This window comes from Macaca mulatta, chromosome 13, assembly GCF_049350105.2.
Source record: "Macaca mulatta isolate MMU2019108-1 chromosome 13, T2T-MMU8v2.0, whole genome shotgun sequence".
NCBI lineage: Eukaryota > Metazoa > Chordata > Mammalia > Primates > Cercopithecidae > Macaca > Macaca mulatta.
The window spans coordinates 76,868,037-76,895,448 of record NC_133418.1 but is presented as its reverse complement, the minus strand read 5'-3'; the positions used below and the strand labels follow the sequence as shown (position 1 = coordinate 76,895,448).

General features: G+C 40.0%; 1 long non-coding RNA gene across 1 annotated transcript in view; it reads right to left on the bottom strand.

Moving 5' to 3' along the window:
• Positions 1-3,180: 3,180 nt before the first annotated feature.
• Positions 3,181-27,412, bottom strand: part of LOC114671712 (uncharacterized) — an 88,745-nt gene continuing 64,513 nt past the window's right edge. Inside the window, exon 4 of the long non-coding RNA XR_003721739.2 lies at positions 3,181-3,482. This is a non-coding gene — a long non-coding RNA (uncharacterized LOC114671712). The remainder of the gene's footprint in view (positions 3,483-27,412) is intronic.

The following is a 27,412-nucleotide window of genomic DNA, read 5'->3' as shown; positions in this document are numbered from 1 at the left end:
CCATACCCGGCTAATTTTTAAATTTAATTTAATTATTTTTTTTGAGACCGAGTCTCACTCTGTCACCCAGGCTGCAGTGCAGTGACACGATCTTGGCTCACTGCAACCTCTGCCTCCTGAGTAGCTGGGATTACAGGTGCGTGCCACCACATCCAGTTAATTTTTGTATTTTTATTGGTGACAGGATTTCCCCATGTTGGCCAGGCTGGTCTCAAACTCCTGGTCTCAAGTGATCCACCCACGTCAACCTCCCAAAGTGCTGGGGTTACAGGAGTGAGCCACCATGCCTGGTCAGGTATGCTTTTGTTATAAGAAAAAACGACTAGAAAATGAACAGCATTAGAAAAACTTAAAAAAACAGAAGAAAGATACCACCAAAGGAAAGAGGCAGAACAACAATAGGTAGTGATTAGACATGGGTTGAAACCGATGGGAGGAGACCTCTTGTGCAGGATTTCTCCACTCAGTATTTTAGCTGAGGATCTTGTGGTAGATGCAGATTTTTTTTTGGTTTGTTTTAATGGGAGATTCTCAAGAATCTATGGAGTAGGTAAGAAAACCAATGCATAGGCCTGGGGGAAAAAAGACAAAAAGGCAACAGTTGAAAGTTACCTGTGCTAGATGAATAATTGGATTCACTTAAGTAGCAGGTTAAAATTTAAAAACTCATCTGGGCCTCCTTGAAAGGAGTAGTGAATGATAGAGAGAAATGGAACAGGAGTCAGCAGTAGAGAAAGAAATGGCAGAAAGTAATGCACGAGGCAGCACAAGTAACTCAAGGGCTGGAGAATCTGAAAGCTAAAGGAAGTGGGACTTTACGGGGACAGCACATGTCAGAGGAAACATTAGACCCCACTATGATCCTGACTCAAAAGGGAAATGGAAATAGAAATATTCAAAACATGGAAAGGATACTGAGAAAAAGAGGAAGACTTGGATAAGTTACAGACATTGGAGATGCTACCACTGAAAACCTCCTCAAATCTCTTTGTAACTAACTAGGCCCTATTCCCATCCTTGAATTAACCTCTGGCAAGGGTGAGGGGGATCATTCTTAGACCAATCTGACTTGCTCTTGTAGCTTCAGATGGGGTGAACTTGATGGAGGGGATATAGGTCCCTAGAAAAAAATGGGGCTTTTGGGGAAAGGATGAACATGTTTTATAGGAAGTCAGCTATGTCCTTATTGAAAACATAGTGTCACAATTAACCTCTTGATGAGAAATTTATCCCAACTAAATTTAAATTCACATGTAGCAGTTAGAAAATGGACATGTTCTAAAAGGCATCCTGGCAATAAGGAAAACGAGATGTTCTCTCTTCATTTTTGCTTCCTCTACATTATTCTTCCTACCCAAGAGAACACTAAGCCTACTGAAGTCTTTGATAGGCCACAGCAACAAGGGTTTAAACACTGGGTTCTAGGAACATCATTTTGTTTGTACAATGCTGTTACTACAGGAGTCACATCTGCTTCTACATTTTTGAGACATGAGACATGTGGGCGGATTACTTCAATTTTGAAGGTACTAAAGGTGCTACACCCATTGTAATGGAAGAAGATGCAGTGGCTGCTAAAAGACTCTGAACCCCAAGGCCTTTGAGGGAGAGCCCTCTGACAGGTACTGAAAAGATCAGAAAAATAGAGAGAAGAGTATCTTGAGCTTTTAAGGTCTTTGGAGTTCAGTTGACAATAGGAAGAGGAATTCATTTTGGACTTGAATTTCCCTGGGAATTTAATAATGGGGAGGGCTTCACATTGTTCCATTTTCAGCCACTCTGTTGTTTTATTTGGACTTTCAAAAGTAATCTCTGTTGACCAATTTTGGACAATATGATGACATAATTTCTGATGGAAAATAGACTGGGGAGTGAATATTTGGCCTAGGATGCAGTATGGTCTTGAAGTTAAGTTGATTAATGACCTATCCTGACCCATAAGAAAATCTTGGGAAGAACAGCTTAACTGTGCATCTCATTGGTCCCAGGAAGTTACAGTGGAGCATTGGTAATAACTGAGGGAACTGCTAATCTCTCCTAGTTGGACAGACTTAGTTGAACAAGGTTTGATTATTTAGTGCATTTGTTAAAGACAGAATAAGAGGGCCTGGAGAGTGGGGTATTCAGCTTTTCTCCCTGCATTTCTGCCAGAGCTCATAAAGAAGGAAACCCCCACCTAGGCTTCTGCCCCTCTATCTACCCTCTTATTAAATCCTCCACATGGAAGAAGTGACTAGTCTGGTCAGAGACACTGGGGACAGTTCACTAGAGAAAGGGATCATGACATTGAAAGGCACTCACTTTCATCTCCGACAGGCCCTAATGCCTGCTGTTTCATCTCATACTCCTAGGAGCAGCAGGCTGTTTTGCACATTCCCCGCCTTGTACTAGGTAAATAAAGAGGCCATGGGGGTAACAGGGGAAGAGGCAGACGGGTCACCTCTAATGAGAAGGTCCAATCTTCCTCCTCTCCCCTTTCTCTTCCCAACTCCAGGGGTCTGGCAGGCCAACCTCATCCTGATACCTGGTCAGGTAGGTGGACTTGTGCTCAGCTCTTGATACTTCTCTACTTGAGTCTTGTTTTTATCTTATCCTCACTCTCACTCTGAGTTCTGGCACACTTGAAGGGGTCTAAAGATTTTGTTTTGGAGTTGGAAAAGTAAGAGGCCTCACGTAGGCTTTCTAGCCTCTACCCAGCTATGACCCAAGCTTCACTTTAAATTTGGTCGTCCGACTGCTTACTAATAAAATGGTACTGGAGTTCTCTCACTGGGGTATAGATACAGGTGTGCATGCTCCCTCAAGAAAGCTGGTTAGAAAAAGAAGTGGTGGTAGGATTTGTGTTTGGAATTCTACCCAAAACTGTAACACTATTTTGGGGGACAGTTGGTGGTTTTCTACATTTTAAAGCCAGAACATGTCTCCATGAGATTGTCTGGCTCAGAAATTCCCGAAAGAAAAATGAAGAAAGAATAAGTACTTTGGAAAAGTTAGAACTGTTTTTATGGCATAAAAACTAGAGGAAAAAAAGAACTTGTTAACTGATTTTGAGCAAGATTTTGAAAGTATAATTTACCACTCTGCTTGGTGAGTGAGTAACTATTGCTATTTGAGTGATCAGTGATGGGACAAATGTTAAATGAAAGGTAATTCCAAATAAGTGGAAATATTGTGATATTCAGTGCATATAATAAATTCTTTATTTTGACCATAAAGAGCTATACATTTTATATTAATAGAAAATGAATTTCTCTCTGCCCTCAGCTATTTAAAGAATATTGGTTTGAAGGAGTGCCAGATCACTTCTTTTCCCAAGACTCCTGCATGACTTGAGTCAGTCCATTCTCAACTTCTCTTTTATCCTGTTGCTTAGTTTGGGCTACCTGCTGTGCGGCATGGCCCAGTCCTCATCTCCCATGGCTGCTAACAAGATAGGCTACTGCAAGGAGTGGTGGTCATGGAGAGGAAGGAAAGGGTGAAAACTGAAAAGATAAGGAGAAAAAAATTAAGATTTCTATGTTTTGTTTTCCAGAAAAACTGTATTACTGAAGAGACTATTTACACATATGATGGACATTCACTCCCCAAATGCTGCTCTAGAGGAAGAAGGCTGATTAGCCACATACATGTGGCAACCATGTCAAATGGCATCAGCTCCATAGGGTTCTTTTTTTTTTTTTTTTTTTTTTTTGAGACAGAGTTTTGCTCTTGTTTCCCAGCCTGGAGTGCAGTGGCACGATCTTGGCTCACCGCAACCTCTGCCTCCTGGGTTCAAGTGATTCTCCTGCCTCAGCCTCCTGAGTAGCTGGGATTACAGGCATGCACTACCATGGCTGGCTAATTTTGTATTTTTAGTAGAGATGCGGTTTCTCCACGTTGGTCAGTTTGGTCTTGAACTCTCAACCTCAGGTGATCTGCCCACCTCAGCCTCCCAAAATGCTGGGATTACAGGCATGAGCCACCATGCCCGGCAGCTCCATAGGATTCTTGTCTCTGTCTCCTAGCTATTCAGTGGGCAGTGAGTGAATCATTAAGGTAAGTACCTATATTTGTATATAAAATAATTTTTGAGAAAATATTAGTAGTTTTTGTACACAGCTGGAGAAGAGGCCTTGGTATACAGTTCCAGGTTTGGGGGTATGAAAACATCAAGGTGTCTTACCCAATCCATTCTCATAACTTCCCCTCCCCCATTTCAAGACAGCCTCTGACACTGTAGAAATTTACACTTACGGAAAGTGAAAATTAGGGAACTGATCTTTTTGTCTAAGTAAAACGCTTTAAGCTGCTACTTACCCAGAATCACAAATGAAAGGAGTCAGACTTTTGAAAACAAACAGATCAACAGATTAAACACCTTCTAGAGTTATAATAACTTTAGTTACAAAGTAAATAATTATGAGATACTCATCAAAGATGGATAGCTTTTAGCCCAGAAGCTTCTGATTTGGGGTGGGTAGGGGGACAGTGAGGGAGGTGGGGAAACTCTATTTGGATCCATCTTGTCCTAACAAGAAGGAAATGGAGCTCTCTAGTCATTACAGACCACATTTAAAGGGCCAGGCCCCACCATGGGATGTGTCTCCCTCTTGATACAGATCAACTTTATTAAGTGACTTATTTTAATGAATGCTTAACATAAAATTGAGGGTGTTTTTGTTTTAAAATATAGTTTGTCATTAGACTTCAGGTCAGGATCCTTTGGGGAAGTAAGCAGGCAGGGCAACAATTGTTCACTTACAAACCAGAGTAGGGTGAACAAGTACAACCAGATATTCTTGAAGCTGCCACTGATGAGGCCCCTTTCTAACTACTTCATGAACCTAAATGGTTTCCCTTCTCCCCTGACTCCAGCCTCTTGTGTCCTACCTTTGATGACTTGGATTCTGATCACTTTTTATTCCTTACCTTGTTTCCTATTTGCTGTATCTGCTCCTCCCAAGATCCTAATCTCTATATTGTGGACCCTGAGCTGGTAACTTGATCAAGATTTCCTGTTTCCTTGCTTGATAATTTAATTTGGCACTAGAATGAAGCAGAAAAACATGGGCTTTGCAGGCAGACTTGGGTTTAAATCAGACTATACTACTAACTGGTGGTCTGACTTGGGTAATGCACTTCTCTGAGGAAGTTCCTTTTTAGTAAAATGAGGATAATTATACCTGCCTCAAAATATGACTGTGATTGGAAATAGTAGTGATGGTTCTACAACATTGTGAATGTATTTAATGCCACAGAATTGTACACTTAAAAATTATTACAATGGAAAATTTCATGTTATGTGTATTTTGCCACAATTGGGGCCTGATAGGTCATGCCTATAATCCTAGCTCTTTAGGAGGCTGAGGTGGGAGGATCACTTGAGCCTGGGAGTTCAAGGCTGCAGTGAATTGAGATTGTGCCACTGCACTCTCCAGCCTGGGCAACAGAGCAAGACCTTGACAGAAAAAAAAAAAAAAAAAAAAAAGCCAAAATACCAAAATGGTTGTGAGAATTACTCTTTGTAGAACACTCATTACAATGCCTAGCACATAGTAGGCTCTCAACAAATAGTAACTATATAGCATAAGATATTTTATATTACAAGTAACAGAAAAAGTAGAACTTAAACTGGCTTAAACGATAAGAGAATATGTTCGTTCATAAAATTGAAAAGTCAAGAGGTAGGGTACACTTTGGTGTTAGTTTATGTTACTAAGAATTCAGATTCTTTAAGTCTTACATCCCTAAAGACTCAGCCATATCACTAAGGACTCAATTTCTTTCCATCTCTACTTTGCCTTCTGTAGCAACAGCTTTATTCTAAAGCCAGCAATCCTCATGATCACAAGATGGCTGCCAACAGCTCCATAGAAGTGCACGTTCCCTTGTCCATACCTAGAGAGAATAACTTGGTCCCAAAAGTATCCTGACATTTACTTGATTAAATCACATGCCTTCCCTGGAACCAAAAGTCGTGCATAGGAGGATGGAATATGATGATTAGTTTTAACGAACCGGCTTCTCTGGAAGCACATGGGCTGCATGGGGAGGAGTGGATTCCCTGAACGAAATAAAAATACCATGGAGAAGAGAAGGCAGGACTAATACACTGAGGAAGCAACGAACAAATGTCCACTATCGTAGCTATTATCATTGTTATTGGCTTTCTTGGTCCTTAGCCCTTGGTTCTCGGCAATTTTTTAAAAATCATTTTTTTAACCCAAAAACTAAGAGAGTGCTTATTTTGAGTAACTGAAGTCTTTCTAGCAAAGAAAGATGAACAGGTATAAAACTAAGTTTAACTAGATGTTAGCTACCTGGACCACTGGCCAAACAAGCAACAAAATGCACTGAATGGAGCCATTTAACAGGAATGAATATCAGGAATGGAGTACAGGAAGAAAGCTAGAAAGATAGTGACTTGCCAAAAAGCCAAACCCAGAAAAATGAGGTTAGTTATTGACTCGTTCTTTACTGAAGCCAGGTTAGAAGTCATGACATGTGTTAAGACAAAGGGACCAATTAATGAGAGGAAGGAATATTCCCCAAAACTGAATTAACAGAAGCTTTCTGATGAAACCTGATTAAACATGATTTTGACTGCTCTATTCACCCCTTCACAGCTTCTACCTGCTCATCTATGAGATTCCTTTTTCTCTTTTTGCCTCAGCCCCCATCTGAAGACTTGCCAATTTCTGCCTATTTTATTCTGTTCCTCCTACCAAGAAGGCTCTTCCACACTCCTTTGCCACACTTCATCTTGCTAATTTCTATTCATTAGTTAAGACTTTAAATTCTGACTTTTCCTTTGCAGGAAGGCCTTCTTGTGTACCACTGCCATCCCATCTTCCACCTCCAAGACACACACTGCAGACTGATTTAAGTAATTCTGTTTTGTACTCCCTGCTGGTAATCAATACCTGGTAGCCTAATGATTTGTTTACTCATCTGAACCCAACCTCTGACTCCTCCCCCACCATCACATTAAAGCTTCTGAAAAGCAAGGACTTTTTAAGTTGTTTTTGGTTCCATGATGCCGAGCACAGTGCCTGTTGCATAGTGTGAGCTCAGTGAATGGAGGCAGTTCCTTTGGTTACTATCTGGTATCATCTTACCTAAAGCTTCAGAATAGAATGATATATAAAACCCAAAGTGTTTCTCAACTCATGGACGGTCTGGCCTCTCTACCTAGAAAGGGGCTTGGAAAGAGACATCCAGAGACACACTGAAGATGTTTTATAACAGTTTGTATCCACTTACGTCTTTGAAAGTAGATTCCAAAGTGAATTCTGAAGGCAGAATCAAAACTGCCAAAAATATTCAAAATGCCGCTTTTCCTTTCTGGTGTTTTTTGTTTGTTTGTTTGGGAGACGGAGTCTTGCCCTGTTGCTTAGGCTGGAGTGCAGTGGTGAGATCACTGCTCACTGCAGCCTCAACTGGCTGGGCTCAAGTGATCCTTGAACCTTAGCCTCCTGAGCAGCTGGGACTGCAGGCACACACCGCCATGACTGCCTATTTTTTATATTTTTGTTTTTTTGCAGGGACGAGGTCTCACTATGTTGCCCAGGCTGGTCTTGAACTCCTGGCCTCAAGCAATCCTCCCACCTTTTCCTCCCAAATTGCTGGAATTACAGGCATGAACCACCGTGCCCAGCCAAAACGCCTCTTTTTTTTTTTTTCCTGTTTTCATCTTCAAACACTGTTCTTACTCCCAGACTGTTAAAAGATATTTGTTTCACTTATTTAGTCACATAGTACCCACAATTTTTATGGTGTTGATTCCAGTTAGAGAATAAGGATGTGATTATTACATGAAAGTGACCATTATAATAGTTCAGACTTGCAAACACTAGTTATTGGCATTTACAGAGTGAAGCAAGCCACCAGAACTAAATACCAGGTGCTCAGTAAACTTCTTGTAATACCTCATTCCTCTTTACAAAGAGCTCATATGACCTTTATGTAGATAATTTGTTTTCTGTTTAATTTATTTTTTCCATTCTGAAGCAGATTCATTCATTACAGGAAAGGAGCCAATTATTGGGCTAACACAGTAACACTTAATGACTATACCCTCTGATGTTTAGTCTCAAAACATTTTGCATTTCTTAATACATAGAATTAAAAATATTTTAACATTACACTAAAACATGATTGAATATAATTTAAAGTGTTCAAGGAGGTGGAACACTCAACCCTATTTCTCAAGGAGGATAACTGAAAGGTCATGTGCTTTTGCCTGTTATATTAACAAGAAGCCAGGAAAAGTTTCAGATGTGAGAGCCCACCCTAGTAACTTCTTGTAGTTTCTGGTTATTTTTGATGATTTGGGGTCAGAGCCAGACCCAGACCAGTTTCCTGATGTCATGTATCTTTGTGGCCCACCCTTGCATGACCCATGGCTGCCTTCAAGCTCCCTTTCCCTGCTTTTAGGAGTCTTCCCCCATGTCCTTGAGCTTGAATGCTACACCTTTGTGACCAGAGCTGAGGGCCACCATACTATCCCTACATAATGACCCACATGTATACCTTTCTCTGACTCCTGTCACTCCCTAAGGCCTTCATAAGAATAATAACTTTCCTAACTCTAATGCATACTTAAATACTTTTAGTGTTTTCTCAATTCTAAGACATTTAGTACATACTTTTTTCACATTTAGGTGTTTCTGAAATTAGAATTAACTTTAGAGTCTTGTTGTTTTTCTCCTAAAAAAGTGATTACTACATTTTGGCCAATGCTATGATCAAAAGTATCTTGGAACTAGAGATATGCAATATTAATGTACTTCACTGGAGATAACTAGTTTTTTCGAGTCAGAAAATATTGCCTTGCATGCAGATTTTAGTTATCATGCAGCAGAAAAAGGGTTTTAGGGGTATGAATATATGAATAGTTTAGGTAAAACAAACTAACTAGTTGTTCATTGGTTATCTGGACAAACTGTTGTCCAGATAATTACCTTGACCTCTTTATACCTTGCATTTTCTAATTTGGGGATCGCATGCAAAGGAAACATGATTCTAAATGTCTCCATCATATAGAAGATAAGGGATCTCAAACTCTCTCTCTACATTAATGTCCTAAGGCCTAATGTTTGTATTGAACATGAGACTGGGATTATAAACAGAATTATCTACAGAACATTCTTTGTTTTGGTTGGTTTGTTTTTTCAGAGAGTGTCTTGCTCTGTTGTCCAGGCTGGAGTGCAGTGGCGAGATCACAGGTCAATGTAGCCATGACCTCCTGCCCTCAAGGGGTCCTCCCACCTCAGCCTCCTGAGTAGCTAGGACTATAGGCATGCACCACCATACCCAACGAATTTTTAATTTTTTTCATAGAGATAGAGACTTACTATGTTGCACAGGCTGGTCTCAAACTCCTGGCCTCAAACAGTCCTCTCGCCTCAGCTTCCCAAAGTGTTGGGATTATAGGCATGAGCCACCACTTCTAGCCCTTTACAGAACATTCTTTTTGTGGATGACCAGTTATCTCGAATCACCCCTATTGTCTTCCCTGACAGGATTGTAACTTGATCTCATCTGTTCTTGCTAAAGAGATGATGGCTGTTTGGGGGGTAAAAAGGGGGTAGAGTATCAACACAACCATGAATATACATGATTCCTGCTGAGGGTAAAATATTCAGAGATATCTGAGATCCAGATATCTCAGAAATGGATCTAATATCCAGTAAAATTATACAATGTTTTTCTAAAATATTTTGGGGAAGACAAACTTAAGTTAAATAAAATTCTTATACTGGGAATCCTCACCAAAACGTTCTTAGTTGTTAAAATTAAGAATAAAAGGGAAAATCTGAGAATAACATGCATGTCCGTAACATTTGCAGTACCCAAGATAAGAGTTCAAGTAGAGGGCTATGTACAGTAGGTCTAAATCATTAAAGTTATAAATGAAGCTAACAAACCTTGAAATAAATATGTTCTATCCACCTTCCTTGACAAACTGTCAAGTATACCTTTATGATGACAAAATCTTTTTTTTTTTCTTTTTGAGAAAGAGTCTCACTCTTGTTGCCTAGGCTGGATTGAAGTGGCGCAGTCTCAGCTCACTGCAACGTCCGCCTCCCAGGTTCAAGTGATTCTCCTGCCTCAGCCTCTAGAGTAGCTGGGATTACAGGTACCCACAACCATGCCCAGCTAATTTTTGTATTTTTAGTAGAGATGGGGTTTTACCATGTTTGCCAGGCTGGTCTCGAACTCCTGACCTCAGGTGATCTGCCTGCCTCGGCCTCCCAAAGTACTGGGATTATAGGCGTGAGCCACTGCGCCCGGCCTCAAAATCTTAAAAAATATGTGTAAAGCAATAGTTTTCATATAACTGAAAGTCAGCTAGACAGCAAAAATAATTGGACTTAGTTATTATTGTGCATTTGGGTGTTCCATTGATGGATTGGTGATGTTGGATGACTAATAAGATAAATATGCACATAATTCATAAATTGTATACTAATTACATAATAAAATATTGTATTTTGTTTTTTAGCAAAATAATCATATTGTTATAATTCAAATTTTCATGTACTTTGTGTTCTGTTGACAATAATAGCAAAACAAACAACTTTTCTTGAATCGGTGTACTTGAAGGGGATTAGAATATGCCACCAAAAACATGCTACTTTGGCATAAGGATTTATTTTGAGCTGAAGGCAATTAAGCAGCAGCAAACACAAAAAGAGTTCTTTGTCCTCCTATCTTCCTAAAATAGGGCATAAATTTCCCTTTGTGAAGGTATTCTCCCTCACCTTTTCCATACCAGCAGGAGAATAACATCACTGGAGATAGAAAGCACTGAAATGGATCTGTACAAACTTTGCTAAAATAACCTTATCCTCCATTAGTTTCCCCCATATATTTTCCTTCTCACAATTTACAGCTCTTAGAAGACAAACCCCTTTTCACAATTTATTACTCTTTGTTAAAATGATATATAAGCCCCAGGTTATAATCACTTCTTTAGGCCTTCACTTCTTTTCTGTGAAGGCCTCCATGCATGTAAAAAGTAAACCATTAACATCAGATGATGTCTGTATGTCTTTTCTCCTGTTAATCTGTCTTTTGGCAGTTTCATTGGCAGTCTCCAGTTACAGAACCTGTGAGGGTAGAGGAGAATATTTTTTTCCTCTTCCATATGCTTCTTAAATTTTTGTTTAACATTTTATTATGGGAAATTTCAAACATTCACAAATGTATGTAGTAGAGTATAAAGAACTCCCATGTACCTACAATCCAGCCCCAATAATTATTAACTCATGGTCAATGTTGCTTCATTTATATTCCCCATGTTTCTCTACCCAATTACTTTTTTTTTTTGAAGCACAGTCTCACTCTGTTGCCCAGGCTGGAGTGCAGTGGTGCCATCTTGGCTCACTGCATCCCTGCCTCCTGGGTTCAAGCAATTCTCCCACCTCAGCCTCCTGAGTAGCTGGGATTACAGGCATGTGACACAACATCCCACTAATGTTTGTATTTTTAGTAGAGATGGGGTTTCACTGTGTTGGCCAGGCTGGTCTCGAACTCCTGACCTCCAGTGATCTACCAGCCTTGGCCTCCCAAAATGCTGGGATTACAGACATGAGCCACTGTGCCCAGCCTTCTCAATAACTTTGAAGTAAATCCTAGATATCTTATAATTTTATCTGCGAGCATATCAATATACATTTCTAGCAAAGAAAAACTCTTAAAAATTTCCCTTAATAATATTTTCACATAAAAAAACTACTAAAGCTGAGCTGGGCATGGTGGCTCACACCTATAATCCTAGCACTTTGGGAGGCTGAGGTGGGCAGATCACCTGAGGTCAGGAGTTCGAGACTAGCCTGGCCAACATAGGGAAACCCCCTCTCTACTAAAAATACAAAAAATAAGCTGGGCATGGTGACATGTGCCTGTAATCCCAGCTACTCAGGAGGCTGAGGCAGGAGAATCACTCCAACCCGGGTAGTGGAGGTTGCAGTAAGCTGAGATTGCACCACTGCACCCTAGCCTGAGTGACAGAGCAAGACTCCATCTAAAAAGTGAAAGAAAGAAAAAGAAAGAAAGGAGGAAAGGAGGAAAGGAGGAAAGAAGGAAAGAAAGAAAGAAAGAAAGAGAGAGAGAGAGAGAAAGAAAGAAAGAAAGAAAGAAAGAAAGAAAGAAAGAAAGAAAGAAAGAAAGAAAGAAAGAAAGAAAGAGAGAGAAAGAAAGAAAGGAAGAAAAAGAAAGAAGGAAGGAAGGAAGGAAAGGAAGGAAGGAAGGAAGGGAAGGAAGGGAAAGAAGGAAGGAAGGAAGGAGGGAAGGAAGGAGAGAAAGAAAGCAAGAAAGGAAGGAAGGAAGGAAAGAAGGAAGGAAGGAAGGAAGGAAGGAAGGAAGGAAGGAAGGAAGGAAGGAAGGAAGGAAGGAAGGAAAAGAAAGAAAGAAGAAAGAAAAAGTACTGAAGTTGGGCACAGTGGTATGTGCCCATAATCTCAGCTACTCAGAGGCTGAGGTGAGAGGATCACTTGAGTCCGTGAGTTTGAGGCCACTCTGGGCAGCATAGTGAGATCTTGTCTCCAAAAAATAATCCTTAATATTAGATGTTTTTAAAATGATTTTTTAAAAAGTAAAAACCAGTTTATTAAGAAAGTAAAGAAATAAAAGGATGGCTACTCCATAGACAAAGTAGCCCCAAGGGCTGCTAGTTGCCCATTTTTATGGTTATTTCTTGATTTAAAAATGATTTTCAATGGGATTGAAAGTATTTTATTCTTGGAGGCAGTAGCAACAGGCATTGTTAATAGAATGTCTAAATCAATACTTATATTTGGAAATGAACATTAATTTTACATATTATATTCAGACATTGTAATAGGACTGTAATAATGATAGTTGTCATAGAAAATGTTATAAATTTTTAATTTTATTGCATTAATTCTGTTACTCATATTGTGATTTTTTTTTTGCCAGCCCTTAAAGCAATATCATTTATATAGTATTAAGTTGTACTTTCAATTTTTCCAATACTGGGATATCATAAAGAAAAATAGAGGGAACAATACGTGGTTCAGTTTGTTCAAATCTCTCTTTAAGGAGACTATACTGCTATCTGGAAAGAATAGAAAATATGTATATATAATACATATATACAGATTTGTATGTGAACTTCTTTATAATCATGCAATCATTTTCGTTTTCTTGTTTCTATTTTGTAGAATATTTCATTGTATATGCTATATTTAGTATCTTTCTATTTAGAAAAATCATTTTCTGCCAAAATTTAAAAAGCACTTTTTAAAAATTGTGCTTTTCTTTTGTTCTTTTATGTTTTTCTTTCATTTCATAGAACAGCCAAATGCAATAAAAAGTATTTTAAATGATTAAAAAAGCAAATTAGGCAAACTTAGGTAAGTCTATGTATTTTGTAAGCTTTTGCTAACATTATTAATAGCAAGCAATAGTCCACACCAAATAACTGTGGTTAGCCCAAAATCAAAAGTATTTCCCACCACAGACCACAATTTCTTAGTTTTTTGAAGATCCTCTATTGTTTCACGTAACTGTCCTAGTGCAGCTCACTATCTTGTTTAAATTAAACCTAACTGCTCTAACAGCATTTAAATGACATCTCCATTGTTAACCAAGAGTGGCTATGAAAATATTTGCTATGTGTTTAAACAAGTTGGTCTATTTTGAGGCATATCTAGAAAATATTATATATAATCACTGAATCACTTCAAAGAATGTGTCAGAGTTGAGGCCATGTCTCCTAGGAACATATTGGCAGATGTTTAATCAATTTGTGGACATTTGTGTTTGTGCTATGCAGGGCCTTCTGAAGTACAAGGCTCAGGGCAGGCGCCTCTCTTGCCAAAGTCTAAGAGTGGCATTGCAGACCAATAATAAATATAAGTATTAATAATACCTTATAATATGCATGTGCTACATTTTTTTGAAGTGCTTCCATACATATGATTCCTTTTGATCTTCATTATAACCTACAGACTAGATTAATTAGAGATGAGAAACAGAGGTCTAGAGAGGTTAAGTGATTTATCTAAAATTACACATCTAATTAGTGGTAGAACTAAGAGTAGAACCTACGTCTCTCCATACACAGGTCTTCCTGTTTTTTGTTTTGTTTTGTTTTGTTTTTGAGACGGAGTCTTGCTCTGTCACCTAGGCTGGAGTACAGTGGTGTGATCTCGGTTCACTGCAACCTTTGCCTCCCGGGTTCGAGTGATTCTCCTGCCTCAGCCTCCTGAGTAGCTGGAACTACAGGCGCACACCACCATGCCCAGCCAATTTTTGTATTTTTAGTAGAGACAGGGTTTTACCATGTTGGTCAGGATGGTCTCAATCTCTTGACCTGGTGATCCACCCGCCTCGGCCTCCCAAAGTGCTGGAATTACAGGCATGAGCCACCGTGCCCCGCCAGGTCTTCCTGTTATACTATGCTATACGTAATGCTTCTGAAACAAAGAGACTCGCTAGTTGGACAGGTTGCATCCAACATTTTTTAATTCCTTAAACCCCCTGGGATTTTAGTAGAGAAAATAAATACAGCACAATGAATGAAAAGAAAGCCTTATGCTCTGTCATATCTTTTCAGCCCATGTGGGACCAATATATATATATTGACCAATGTTTCAGAAACTAGAGATTTATCTTCTTCCAGGCAAAGGTTCATTTGAGTAATACAGAATAAATCTTCCAAAAGGTGAGGATCATATTTTGTAACCTACTCATAAGGTACTAAGTACAACTTCGGGAATATAAACAGTATCTTCTAAGAGCCAGAGCTCTTAGAAGTTTTACCTTCTACCTCATAGTTTGATATACTTAGAAGTACACCTGGAAGTACAAAACATTAGCATGAAAATGAATAGAATCCTCTTTTCTTGCTGATTCCCCTGTACGGTTTGCTCAGGCCTACCTCATTGCTTCTACTTTTTGCTCATACAGATTCAAGACTTCAAATGCTTACAAAAGTCCTTTTTGTTCTCTACTTTTCAGCATCCTTGAATTTAGAATGCATCTTATAGTCAATGGCATCTTAGATGAAATAGAATATAGGAAACTGTTAATGATGGCTGCTTCTGGGGAATTCTGTACTGTTTACACCTTTTGCAATAAGAGTACTTTGGGAGGCCAAGGCAGGAGAGTCACTTCAGCTCAGAAGTTCAAGACCAGCCTGGGCAAAATGGTGAAACCCCATCTCTACAACAAATACAAAAACTAGCCAGGTGTGGTGGTGCACACCTGTAGTTCTAGCTACGTGGGAGGATCTCTTGAGCCTGAGAGGTTGAGGTTGCAGTGAGCTGATTGTGCCACTGCACTTCAGCCTGGGTGACAGAGTGACAGCCTGTCTCAAAGCAAAAAATAAATAAATAAATAAAAGGAAAAAAAAAAAGAAAAAATTTAAATTTGCATTAAATGAATTTTTATTTTAAATAAAAAATTAAAAAGAATGCATTACTTTTATAATGAAAACAAATTTTTAAAATTTTAGACACAAAATCTTAGGTGGTTTAAGTACCTTGTCTCTTAGTACTAAAGGAGTACTGAGACTGTAATAACAGTCATTAATATTTTATGAAGTTTTATATTCATAATGGATTTTATAAGCCCCTACATGTTAGCAATTGGCATGATATGCAGAGGTAATCTTCACAGCACTTAGCTGTGAATTATCCATGATGGAAACATTCATTAGAGCTCCTTGGTACTCACGATATTGTGCTATTACTATTTAGTCATTTTTCCTACCAGAGCGAGAGCTCCTTGAAGGTAGGAACTGCTTACTCATTTTTGTGTCTCCAGGGCCTGCCTAACACAAAGCCTATCATGTTTGTAAAATAAAGGAATGAATGAAAGACCTGTAGGTACTCAATATTTTTTTTATTTGTTATTTCCACTTATACACTTTAACAGTTTGCCGCTGGAGAGGGTCTTTATTCTCTGCTAGGACATGGCTTGTTGGCTTTTCATTTGTGTATGATGAATGAATAGGCACAAGCAGGAAATACTATTTTTTAAAAAATGTCTCTATATTCTCCCCTTGGGCATATTCAGTTTTAGCTTTCTGTTGTCAAATCTGTTAATCTACATAATTTTTATGTAAGGAGGTAGAGAAAAACCACTTTCCAGCTTGCTACTAAATTAAATATCTTACTGAGACAAATTGTAAATAGGGGAAGTTTGAGATTTTTTTTCTTATTACTTAACCCTGAAGAAGAAATTTTGCCAATGATTTCTTTTCTTTCTTTTCTTTTTTTTTTTTTTAGACAGAGTCTCCTTCTATTACCCAGGCTAGAGTGCAGTGGCACGATCTCAACTCACTGCAATCTCTGCCTCCCAGGTTCAAGCAATTCTCTGTTTCTCGTGCCTCAGCTTCCTAAGTAGCTGGGACTACAGGCGTGCACCACCATGCTTGGCTAATTTTTGTATTGTTAGTAGAGATGGCGTTTCACCATGTTGGCCAGGCTGTTCTCAAACTCCTGACCTCAAATGATCTGCCTGCCTCAGCCTCCCAAAGTGCTGGGATTACAGGTGGGAACTACAGCACCAGCTGCCAATGATTTCTTAACTGGACTTTAGGCTATGGTATCATGTTTATGTGATACCATAGAGGAAGCCTGTTCAAGGGGTATTCTTAGTTCCTAAAGCTCCATAGTGAAGGGTTGAGTATAATTTTTTATAGGATCTGATACGTGAATAAAAATAAAAATACTTGGCAACACATGTAATGGGAGAAAATGTTTGCAAATCATCTGTCAGATAATGGATTAATATCCATAATATATAAAGAATACCTACAGCTCAACAACAACAAAACCAACTCAATTTAAAAATAGGCAAAGGTCTTAATAGAAATTTCTCCAAGAAGAAAAACCGATGGCCAATAAGCACATGAAAAGACATTCAATATTACTAATTATTAGAGAGATGCAAATCAAAATTACAATGAGATACCACTTCACAACCATTAGGATGGTTGTTATTAAAACAAAAATAAAATCGAAACTAGAAAATAACAAGTGTTGACAAGGATTTGGAGAAATAGGACACCTTGTGGGATGCATTGATGGGATTGTAAAATGGTGCAACCGTTGTGTAAAACAATATGACAGTTTCTCAAAAAATTAAACATAGAATTACCATATGATCCAGAAATATGACTATTGGATATATACCCAAAACAATTGAAAGCAGCAACTTTAACAGATATTGGCACATCAATGTTCATAGCAGCATTATTCACAATAGTCAAAAGGGGAAAACAATACAAATATTCACTGACAGATGAATGGACAAAATATGGTATATACAGTTAATGGAATGTTTTTCAGCCTTAAAAAGAAAGGATATTCTGACATATGCTACAACATGGGTGAACCGTGAAGATATTTTGCTACGTTAAATAAACCAGACACAGAAGGACAAATACTGATGAGTCCACTTATATGACGTACCTAGAGCAGTCAAATTCTTAGAGACAGAAAGTAGAATGGTGGTCTCCAGGGGATAGGAAGAGGGAGGAATAGGGAGTTATTGTTTAATTAATTTACAGTTTGGGAAGATGAAAAAGCTATAGAGATGGATGCTGGTGATGGTTGCACCACGACGTGACAGTATTTAATACCACAGGACTGTATACCTAAAAATGGCTAAAATGGTGAATTTTATGTTAAAAATATTTTGCTACAATAAAAAAGTAAAAATAGGCTGGATGTGGTGCCTCACGCCTGTAATCCCAGCACTTTGGGAGGCCAAGGCAGGCAGATCACCTGAGGTCAGGAGTTTGAGACCATCTTGGCCAACATGGTGAAACCCAGTCTCTATTAAAAATACAAAAATTAGCCAGGCATGGTGGTGTGCACCTGTAATCCAGCTACTTGGGAGGCTGAAGCATGAGAATTGCTTGAACCTGGGAGGTGAAGGTTGTGATGAGCCAAGATCATGCCACTGCAATCCAGCCTGGGTGATAGAGTGAGACTCCATCTCAAAAACAAACAAACAAACAAAAAAAAAACGTAAAAATAAAAGTACTTGGTAGTTACTTAGCACTTTACAGTTTGTAAAGCACTTTTCACTTGCATTATTTGTTCCATACAACTCGGCAAGGTAGGCAAGGCAATTATTATTTTCTTCATTTTACAGATAAGAAAATGAAAGCTCATTTAGTTTAAGTGAATTGCCAAGAGACACTAAGCTAAAAAGTGACAGGGTCGGAATTAAGACCCAGTGCTCTTTTCTCTATATCAACCTGCCTTTCACAGAAGGGTTCCCAGCCGGTGACAACTGACAAAATTTAACTTGCAGTGCACATGTAAAACCTGATTCCAAAGAATGGTCTTGAAAGGGTTTTCTGGAGAATATGGGCAAAACAACAGGCACATAAATCATTAACTGGGTGCACCTTTCCCCATCACAACAAAAATATTGTGAAGGGGAAAACAGAAATATGAGAACTGAAACAACAGCTGGGAAATGCTCAATAGCCTCTTTTTTTTTTTTTTTTTTGAGACAGAGTCTCACTCTGTTGCCCAGGCTGGAGTGCAGTGGCGCAATCTCGGCTCACTGCAACCTCCACCTCCCGGGTGCAAGCAATTCTCTTGCCTCAGCCTACCGAGTAGCTGGGATTACAGGCATGCACCACCATGCCCGGCTAATTTTGTATTTTTAGTAGAGACGGGGTTTCTCCATGTTGGTCAGTCTGGTCTCGAACTCCGGACCTCAGATGATCTGCCCGCCTCAGCCTCCCAAAGTGCTGAGATTACAGGTGTGAGTCACCACATCCAGACATTTTAAAATAATATTTAAGGGACAATATCTTGCTGGACTGGAATTTTTATTTTGTCAAATATTCCTTAAAGTTCATTTGCAGGCTGTCGGATGATTCTTGAGAATGTTTTTATTGTTGTTAAAGAGGGGTTTTACAGCTACCCTGTAATATAATTTGATCTGTATCTAATAGCCTTTTTGAAAGATAGTTATGATTTTAAAAAATATGGAGACATGAAAAATAACAAAACAGACTTTTATCGTACGACTGTGTGTTTGCATTGTTAATTCAGTCCCGTAAAATCTTTCCAGTAAATTAATTACAGCTAAGAATCAGAAGGGACCATAAACTAAAAACTGCAGAGGAGTCACAGCCAGCTGTTCTTTAAAAATGGAATGCTGATTTTTATTTTTAAGTATTCGACAAACATTCCTGAAGCACATCCTCAAGAATCTTAATCATATATTGTTGGTGACTATGAGGTTTTTGTTTTGTGTACTGAAGAAGAAATATGTGTTATAGAATTTTAATATATCCTAGTGTTTTCAGGTTATTTTTATGGCAAGATGAGAGCTGAAAGTCTGTGGTGGCAAAAACTTTGGAAACTTAAAATGTAATAATTATAGAAAGAAGGACGGGCATGGTGGCTCATGCCTGTAATCCCAGCACTTTGGGTGGCCAAGGTGGGCAGATCACCTGAGGTCAGGAGTTTGAGACCAGCCTGGCCAACATGGAGAAACCTTGTCTCTGCTAAAAATATAAAAATTAGCTCGGTGTGGTGGTGGGTGCCTATAGTCCTAGCTACTCAGGAGGCTGAGGCAGGAGAATCACTTGACCCTGGGAGGCAGAGGTTGCAGTGAACCAAGATTGTGCCTCTGTACTCCAGCCTGGGTGACACAGCAAGACTCTGTCTCAAAAAAATAAAATGAGATAAAATAAAATATAAATAAAATAATTATAGAAAGGTAAAGATCAAATACTTCAACATTTTAATAGTGAGTTTCTTGGAGTATGGAGTTGATTCTCCACTCCATGTGACCATACTTCTTTTTTTCAGTATTTTCCAAATTTTCTAAATGAGTATATCTTACATCTGTAATAGAATAAAACATGTGGGGCATGGTCACTCACACCTGTAACCCCAGCACTTTGAGAGGGAAGAGGATTGCTTGAGGCCAAGAGTTTAAGAACAGCCTGGACAACATGATGAGAACCCCCATCTATACAAAAAATAAAAAATATTAGCTGGGTGTGGTGGCACACACCTATGGTCCCAGCTACTATGGAGGCTGAGGCAGGAGGATTGCTTGAGCCCAGGAAGTTGAGGCTGATGTGAGCCATGTTCGTGCAACTGCACTGCAGCCTGGGAGACAGAACAAGACACGGTCTTGAAAAAAAAAAAAGAATTTTATTTTAAAATAATGGCAATTAGAGGATCATGCAGGCCAGGTCACTGGGCAGGGTTTTGTTTGTTTATTTTCTTAATTAAAATTAACTGAAAGAGGCCGGGTTCGGTGGCTCACACCTTTAATCCCAGCACTTTGGGAGGCCAAGGCAGGTGGATCACCTGAGGTTGGGAGTTTGAGACCAGCCTGATCAACATGGAGAAACCCCGTCTCTACTAAAAATACAAAATTAGCTGGGCGTGTTGGTGCAGGCCTATAATCCCAGCTACTCAGTAGGCTGAGGTGAGAGAATTGCTTGAACCCAGGTGGCAGAGGTTGCAGTGAACCAAGATCGTGCCATTGCACTCCAGCCTGGGCAACAAGAGTGAAACACCATCTAAAAAAAAAAAAAAAAAAATTAACTGAAAGGAACCAAAAGGTAAATAATTTAGTCTCTGGCTGTCAAATGAGTAAATACATTATTAATTTCGTTTTACAGAAGAAAAGACTGAGGCTCTATAAAGTTAAGAGCTTGGGCTAAGATCACCCAGCCACTAAGCCACAGAACAATAGTAAACGTAACCTTCGGCCCATTGGTGGAGAGGTAGTTTAGGGGTAAAAATTGGTAGTTCGTTTTACTGCACAATCTATATCCTGCCTGGTAATTCTGAGCAGGCTGGGAACACTTTAAGTCAAACATCAGTACACCATGATGATCTCTGGTTTGACAAGCTTGCATATAACTTTTTTGGTGGGGGTGGACAGGGTCTTTCTCTGTCACCCAGGCTGGAGTGCAACGGCCTGATCATGGCTCGCTGCAGCCTTGACATCCTGGGCTCAAGCAATCTTCCCACCTCAGCCTCCTGAGTAGCTGGGACCACAGGCGTGCACCACCATTCCTGGCAAATTTTTCTATTTTCTGTAGAGACAGGGTTTTGCCATGTTGCCCGGGCTGTTCTCAAACTCTTGGGCTCAAGCGATCTGCCCCTGTCTCAGCTTTCCAAAGTGTTACAATTATAGGTGTTAGCCGCCGTGCCTGGCCAGCTTCAGTATTATGAAAGAAGCTCCTATATCACAGAAACATGATTCATTTGCTCTGAAGTATCTTTCTGTTTAATGATTTAAGATCTGAGTTCATGGACTGCAAATGGATCATGCCTGCAACCCCAATGAGCTTCCATGCATGTTTTGCAAAATTAACGTATCAATACATCTCATCATCCATGTGTGCATTTATATAGTACCTATCACCAGAGATATCTTGCTGATACTTTCGGGGCCCTTCAAGTCATCCTCCATCCCCTCTCAGTGAAGGCCCCATTTATCCTCTTCCTTCCCTTGGTTGAGTTATTGCTACACCCTATGATTGTAGGTCCCAGTTTAGACTATAAATCTCACTTCCTCAAAGTTGTCCTCTAGTTCTCTGTCTATGACACATCAAATTAATAATGATGTCTACCATTTATTAAGTGCATATCATGTACTAGTGACTTTAGACCTAATATTTCTTTTCTCTTTTTCTTTTTTTTTTTTTGTTTTTGAGATGGAGTTTCACTCTTGTTGCCCAGGTTGGAGTGCAATGGCGCGATCTTGGCTTATTGCAATGATTTTTTGTATTTTTAGTAGAGGCCAGGTTTCACCATGTTGGCCAGAATGGTCTTGATCTCCGGATCTCGTGATCCGCCTGCCTCGGCCTCCCAAAGTGCTGGGATTACAAGCATGAGCCACCGCGCCTGGCCACTTATCTTCTTTATTGTTTACACAAGATCATAAATTTCATGACAGCAGGGATTTTGATGTTTTGTTCACTACTATACTCCTAGTACCTAGAACTAGGTACTACTGCAACCTCCCCCTCCCAGGTTCAAGCAAGTCTCCTGCCTCAGCCCCCCTAGTAGCTGGGATTATAGGCAACTGCCACCAGGCTCAGCTAATTTTTTGTAGTTTTAGTAGAGGCAGGGTTCCACTATGTTAGCCAGGCTGGTTTTGAACTCCTGACCTCAGGTGATCCACCTGCCTCGGCCTCCCAAAGTGCTGGGATTACAGGTGTGAGTCACCACGCCCCCTTTTTTTTTTTTTTTTTTTTTGTCAGGGTCTCACTGCAACCTCAATTTTGTGAGCTCAGGTGGTTCTCCTACCTCAGCCTCCCAAGTAGCTGGGATTATAGGCCTGCTTCATCACACCTGGCTATTTTTGTTGCTGTTGTTGTTATATTTTTTTGTAGAGTCGGGGTTTTGCCATGTGGCCCAGGCTAGTCTTGAACTCCTGGGCTCAAACCTGATCTCCTGGGCTCAAGCCATCCTCCTGTCTAAGCCTCCCAAAGTGCTGGATTGCAGGCGTGAGCCACTGTGCCCAGTCTAATACCTAATATTTCTAAGCCTTGACATAAAGTCTGACTACTTCTGCAACTTCATTTCCCACTATTTCCTAATTTACCTTATATTTGAGCTCAGAGGTTGGTAAACTATAGCGTGTGGCCTATTGCCTGATTCTGTATGACCTGCAAGCTAAGAATAGTTTTTAGATTTTTCATAATGGTTGAAAAAATCAAAAGATTACATGTGAAATTTATGTTAAATTCAACACTCAGTGTCCATAAATAAAATTTTATTTGAACACAACCACTCATTCATTTACAAATGAGTGGTGGCTAATTTTATGTGTCAACTTAACTGGCCATGGGGTGCCCAGATTAAACATTATTTCTGGATGTGTCTGTGAGGATGTGTCTCTTTCCAGAAGAGATTAGCATTTGAATCAGTAGACTAAGGAAGATCACCCTTACCAACATTGGGTGGGCATCGTCCAATCCACTGAGGGTTGAATAAAACAGAAAGGCAGAGGGAGGGCAAATTTGCTATGCCTAAGCTGGGATATCCATCTTCTTCCCTTGGACACTGGCGATCCTGGTTCTTGGACTTTCAGACTTGGAGCTGGACTTAAACTATTGACTCCCCTGGTTCTCAGTCCTTCAAGTGTTCAAGTGTGGTTCATGGGACCTTTCAGCCTTCATATTGTGTGAGCTGGTCTCTCTCTTTACACATACACACACACACTCACACACACACACATAGAGCACATCCTATAGGTTCTGTTTCTCTGGAGAACCCTAATACAGGTGTTGTCTATGGCTGTTTTTGTGCTATGATGACAGAGTATCTGTGGGTTTTGCACCCATGAATTCAACCCACCTTAGATGGGAAATATTTGAAAAAGATCATTAAAAAATAACAATACATCACTAAAATACAAAAAAAAAAAAAAAAAAAAAAAAAAAACCAAAAAAACCAGGCCAGGCGCAGTGGCTTGCGCCTATAATCCCAGCATTTGGGGAGGTTGAGGTGGGTGGATTGCTTGAGTCCAGGAGTTTGAGACCAGCCTGGGAAATCTGGTGAAACCCTATCTCTACATGAAATACAAAAATTAGCTGTGTGTGGTGGTGCATGCCTGTAGTCCCAGCTACTTGGGAGGCTGAGGTGGGAGAATTGCTTGAGTCCAGGAGGCAGAGGTTGCAGTGAGCTGAGATTCCACTACTGCCCTCCAGCCTTGATGATGGAGCCTCATGTCAAAGAAACAAACAACAACAACAGCAAAACAAAAAACCAATACAATATAACAACTATTTACATAGCATTTACATTATATTAGGTATTATAAGTGATCTCAAGATGATTTAAAGCATATGAGAGGATGTCTACAGGTTATACCAAATACTATGCCATTTTATATAAGGGACTTGAATATCCATGAATTTTGGTATCTAATGAGGGTCCTGAAACCAATCCCCCATGGATACCAAGGGATGACTGTAGTTGTAATGGAGATACTATAAAATCTAAAATATTTATTATCTGGCCTTTTACAGAAAAGCCTGTTATTAGCCTTTATTAACTCCTGTTCCAGCTTAACCAAACTAATTTCTGTACTTACCCTCTTGTCCTTATATATGTTTTCCCCTCTGTCTGGAATGCTTTTCTTTTTTTTTTTTTTTTTGAGATGGAGCCTCACTCTGTCATCCAGGCTGGAGTGCAGTGTTGCGATCTTGACTCACTGCAACCTCCGCTTCCCGGGTTCAAACGATTCTCATGCCTCAGCTTCTCAAGTAGCTGGGATTATAGGTGCCCGTCACCATGCCCAGCTAATTTTTGTATTTTTAGTAAAGATGGAGTTTTGCCATGTTGGCCAGGCTGGTCTTGAACTCCTGACCTCAGGTAATCCGCCACCTCGCCCTCTCAAAGTGCTGGGATTACAGGTGTGAACTGCTGTACCCAGACTGGAATGCTTTTCTTTTCTTTCTTTATTCCTCTTTATCCTCTTTTATATCCTCATTCTCTCCAGGTGATTTTATCCAAACTCATGGTGTTAAATTCGATCTATGTGCTGATGATGCCCAAATTTATATGTTCAAACCCAGTTTCAGCTCTGAACTCCAGACCAAAATATACAACTGTCTATTTGACAACACTAGTTTGATACCATAATAAATATGTTCAAAGTTATCCTCTAGATCTAGCCCCCAAACCAATTCTTCATAGTCTGTCCCATTTCAGTTGATGGCAACTCAAAGCCTTGGTAGTTTTTTTACTCCTTTTTTTGGTCTCACATTTCACGTTTAATCTATGCACAAATTATATCAGCTCTATCTTCAAAATATATCCAGAATGTAACCATTTCTCACCATCCCCATTGCTATTACCCTTGGACAGTGGTCCAAGCCACTGTCTCTACTGCAATGACCTCCCACCTGGTCTTGTTTGCTCTTGCCTGGTGATCATATCATAAAGTGTCATCTTGTCAGATCATATTACTCCTTGCTAAGAACCTTCCAATGACTTCCTATTCAAAGTCCGCCCTCCCCATCATCAGTTGCTTCTCCAATCCCATTTCCTAATACTCTTCCTTCGTTCACTCTACTCTAGAGACACTGACCTTCTTGTTCTTCCTCAAACTCTCCAGGCACATGTCTACTTCAGGGCCTTTGTGGTTGCTCTTCCCTCTCCCATATCCTGCTATCCCTAAGGCTTGTTCCAACATGTCCTTCAGTTATTGAATCCTCTTCTCAGTGAGAACTTCCATGGCCTTCTCATCTACAATTTCAAATCCATATTCACTGCTTAATTTTTCTTTCTTGGCAATTATCAATAGTTAGATACATAGGCAATCTATTTACTTATCTTCTTTTTTTGTTTGCTTTTTTTTTTGGTTGTTGTTTTTTATGAGATGGAGTCTCACTCTGTCACCAGGCTGGAATGCAGTGGCGCGGTCTTGGCTCACTGCAACCTCCCCCTCCAGGGTTCAAGGGATTCCCCTGCTTCAGTCTCCTGAGTAGCTGGGACTACAGACACGCACCACCACGCCTGGTTAATTTTTTGTATTTTTAGTAGAGGCGGGGTTTCACCATGTTGGCCAGAATGGTCTCGATCTCCTGATCTCGTGATCGCCCGCCTCGGCCTCCCAAAGTGCTGGGATTACAAGCATGAGCCACCGTGCCCGGCCACTTATCTTCTTTATTGTTTACACAAGATCATAAATTTCATAAGAGCAAGGATTTTGATGTTTTGTTCGCTACTGTACTCCTAGTATCTAGAACAGTACCTGATGCAGAGAGTGCAGTAAATATTTGTGGAATGAGTGAATGAATGAAAAATCTCACTCAAAGGCCTCCTCCATGAAACATATCCTGCAGCACCCAAGTTGAATTATTCCCTCCTTCCTCTATGCCAGTGAACATCTATTACCGCATTTACTACAGTGAAGATCAAAGGCTGGTTTGTGGTCACATGGCGGTGGCTCAGGCCTATAATCCTAACACTTCGGGAGGCCAAGGCAGGTGGATTGCCTGAGCTCAGGAGTTTGAGATCAGTTTGGGCAACATGGCAAAACCCCATCTCTACTGAAAATACAGAAAATTATCTGGGCATGGTCGTGCGTGCCTATAATCCCACCTACTTTAGAAACTGAGGCAGGAGAATCACTTGAACCCAAAAGTGAAGGTTGCAGTGAGCCAAGATCTCGCCACTGCACTCCAGCCTGCGCAAAAGAGCAAGACTCTGTCTCAAAAAAAACCAAAAACCAAAAACCAAAACACAAAAAAAAAACCCAGATTGGTTTGACATGTCTATTTGCCCTTCTAATCCGAACTTGGTTTATTTTGGTATCCCAGTGTCTATCTAGCACAGATCTTGGCACGTGATAGATAAATACTCATTTAATGTTTCCTAAGTGAATGAATAATTGCTCAACATTAAAAAGTATTTCTATTTTTTAAGAAGATACTTCTCAGAGATTGATTTAAACAGTAAATGATACTTAAATTGTAATTTGATTGAAAACAACAAAAACAATCATGCTTGCTTTAGACTGTAAAATCACCGGAGGCAGGCTTGGTTTTTTTGTTTCTTTTTCTTTTTTGAGACAAGGTCTTGCTCTGTCACTCAGGCTGGAGTACAGTGGTGCGATCTCGGCTCACTGCAGTCTCGACCTCCTGAGCTCAGGTGCTTCTCCTGCCTCAGCCTCCTGAGCAGCTGGGACCACAGGTGTGCGCTACCATACCCAACTAATTTTTCTGATTTCTAGTAGAGACAAGGTCTCACTGTATTGTCCAGGCTGGTCTTGAACTCCTGGGCTCAAGTGATCCCTGCCTTGGCCTCTCAAAGTGTTGGGATTACAGGCATGAGCCATCATGCACAGCCAGGCTCTGGGTTTTATTGAGACTTTAGCACCATTTTCCACATGTCATAGAACATGACAGGGAGGGCTCCTGGTCAGTTATCAAGGTGCAGTGTTTGCCTGGTGATCTCCCAGCTACACAGCTTGCTCACGTCATAATGAAGACTATTGGTGTGTAGAGAAAATCCCTATTTTTATTTGTTTTCTATCATGCCCTGCAAGCCCTGCTACTTGGTGAAGTGGAAAAGAGTAAAGATCTTTAATCACCGTTTGAATGTAAAATGCCCTTATTGGTTTCCTAACTTTAAATAACATTTTTCCATCAGTGTCCAGGAAGTAGTCAGATGTCAACTAAATAAAACTCCTGCCAGATGCGGTGGCTCACGCCTGTAATCCCAGCACTTTGGGAGGCTGAGGCAGGCGGATCACGAGGTCAGGAGATCGAGACCATCCTGGCTAACATGGTGAAATCCCATTTCTACTAAAAATACAAAAATATTAGCCAGGCGTGGTGGTGGGCGCCTGTAGTCCCAGCTACTTGGGAGGCTGAGGCAGGAGAATGGCGTAAAGCCAGGAGGTGGAGTTCGCAGTGAGCGAGATTGCGCCACTGCACTCC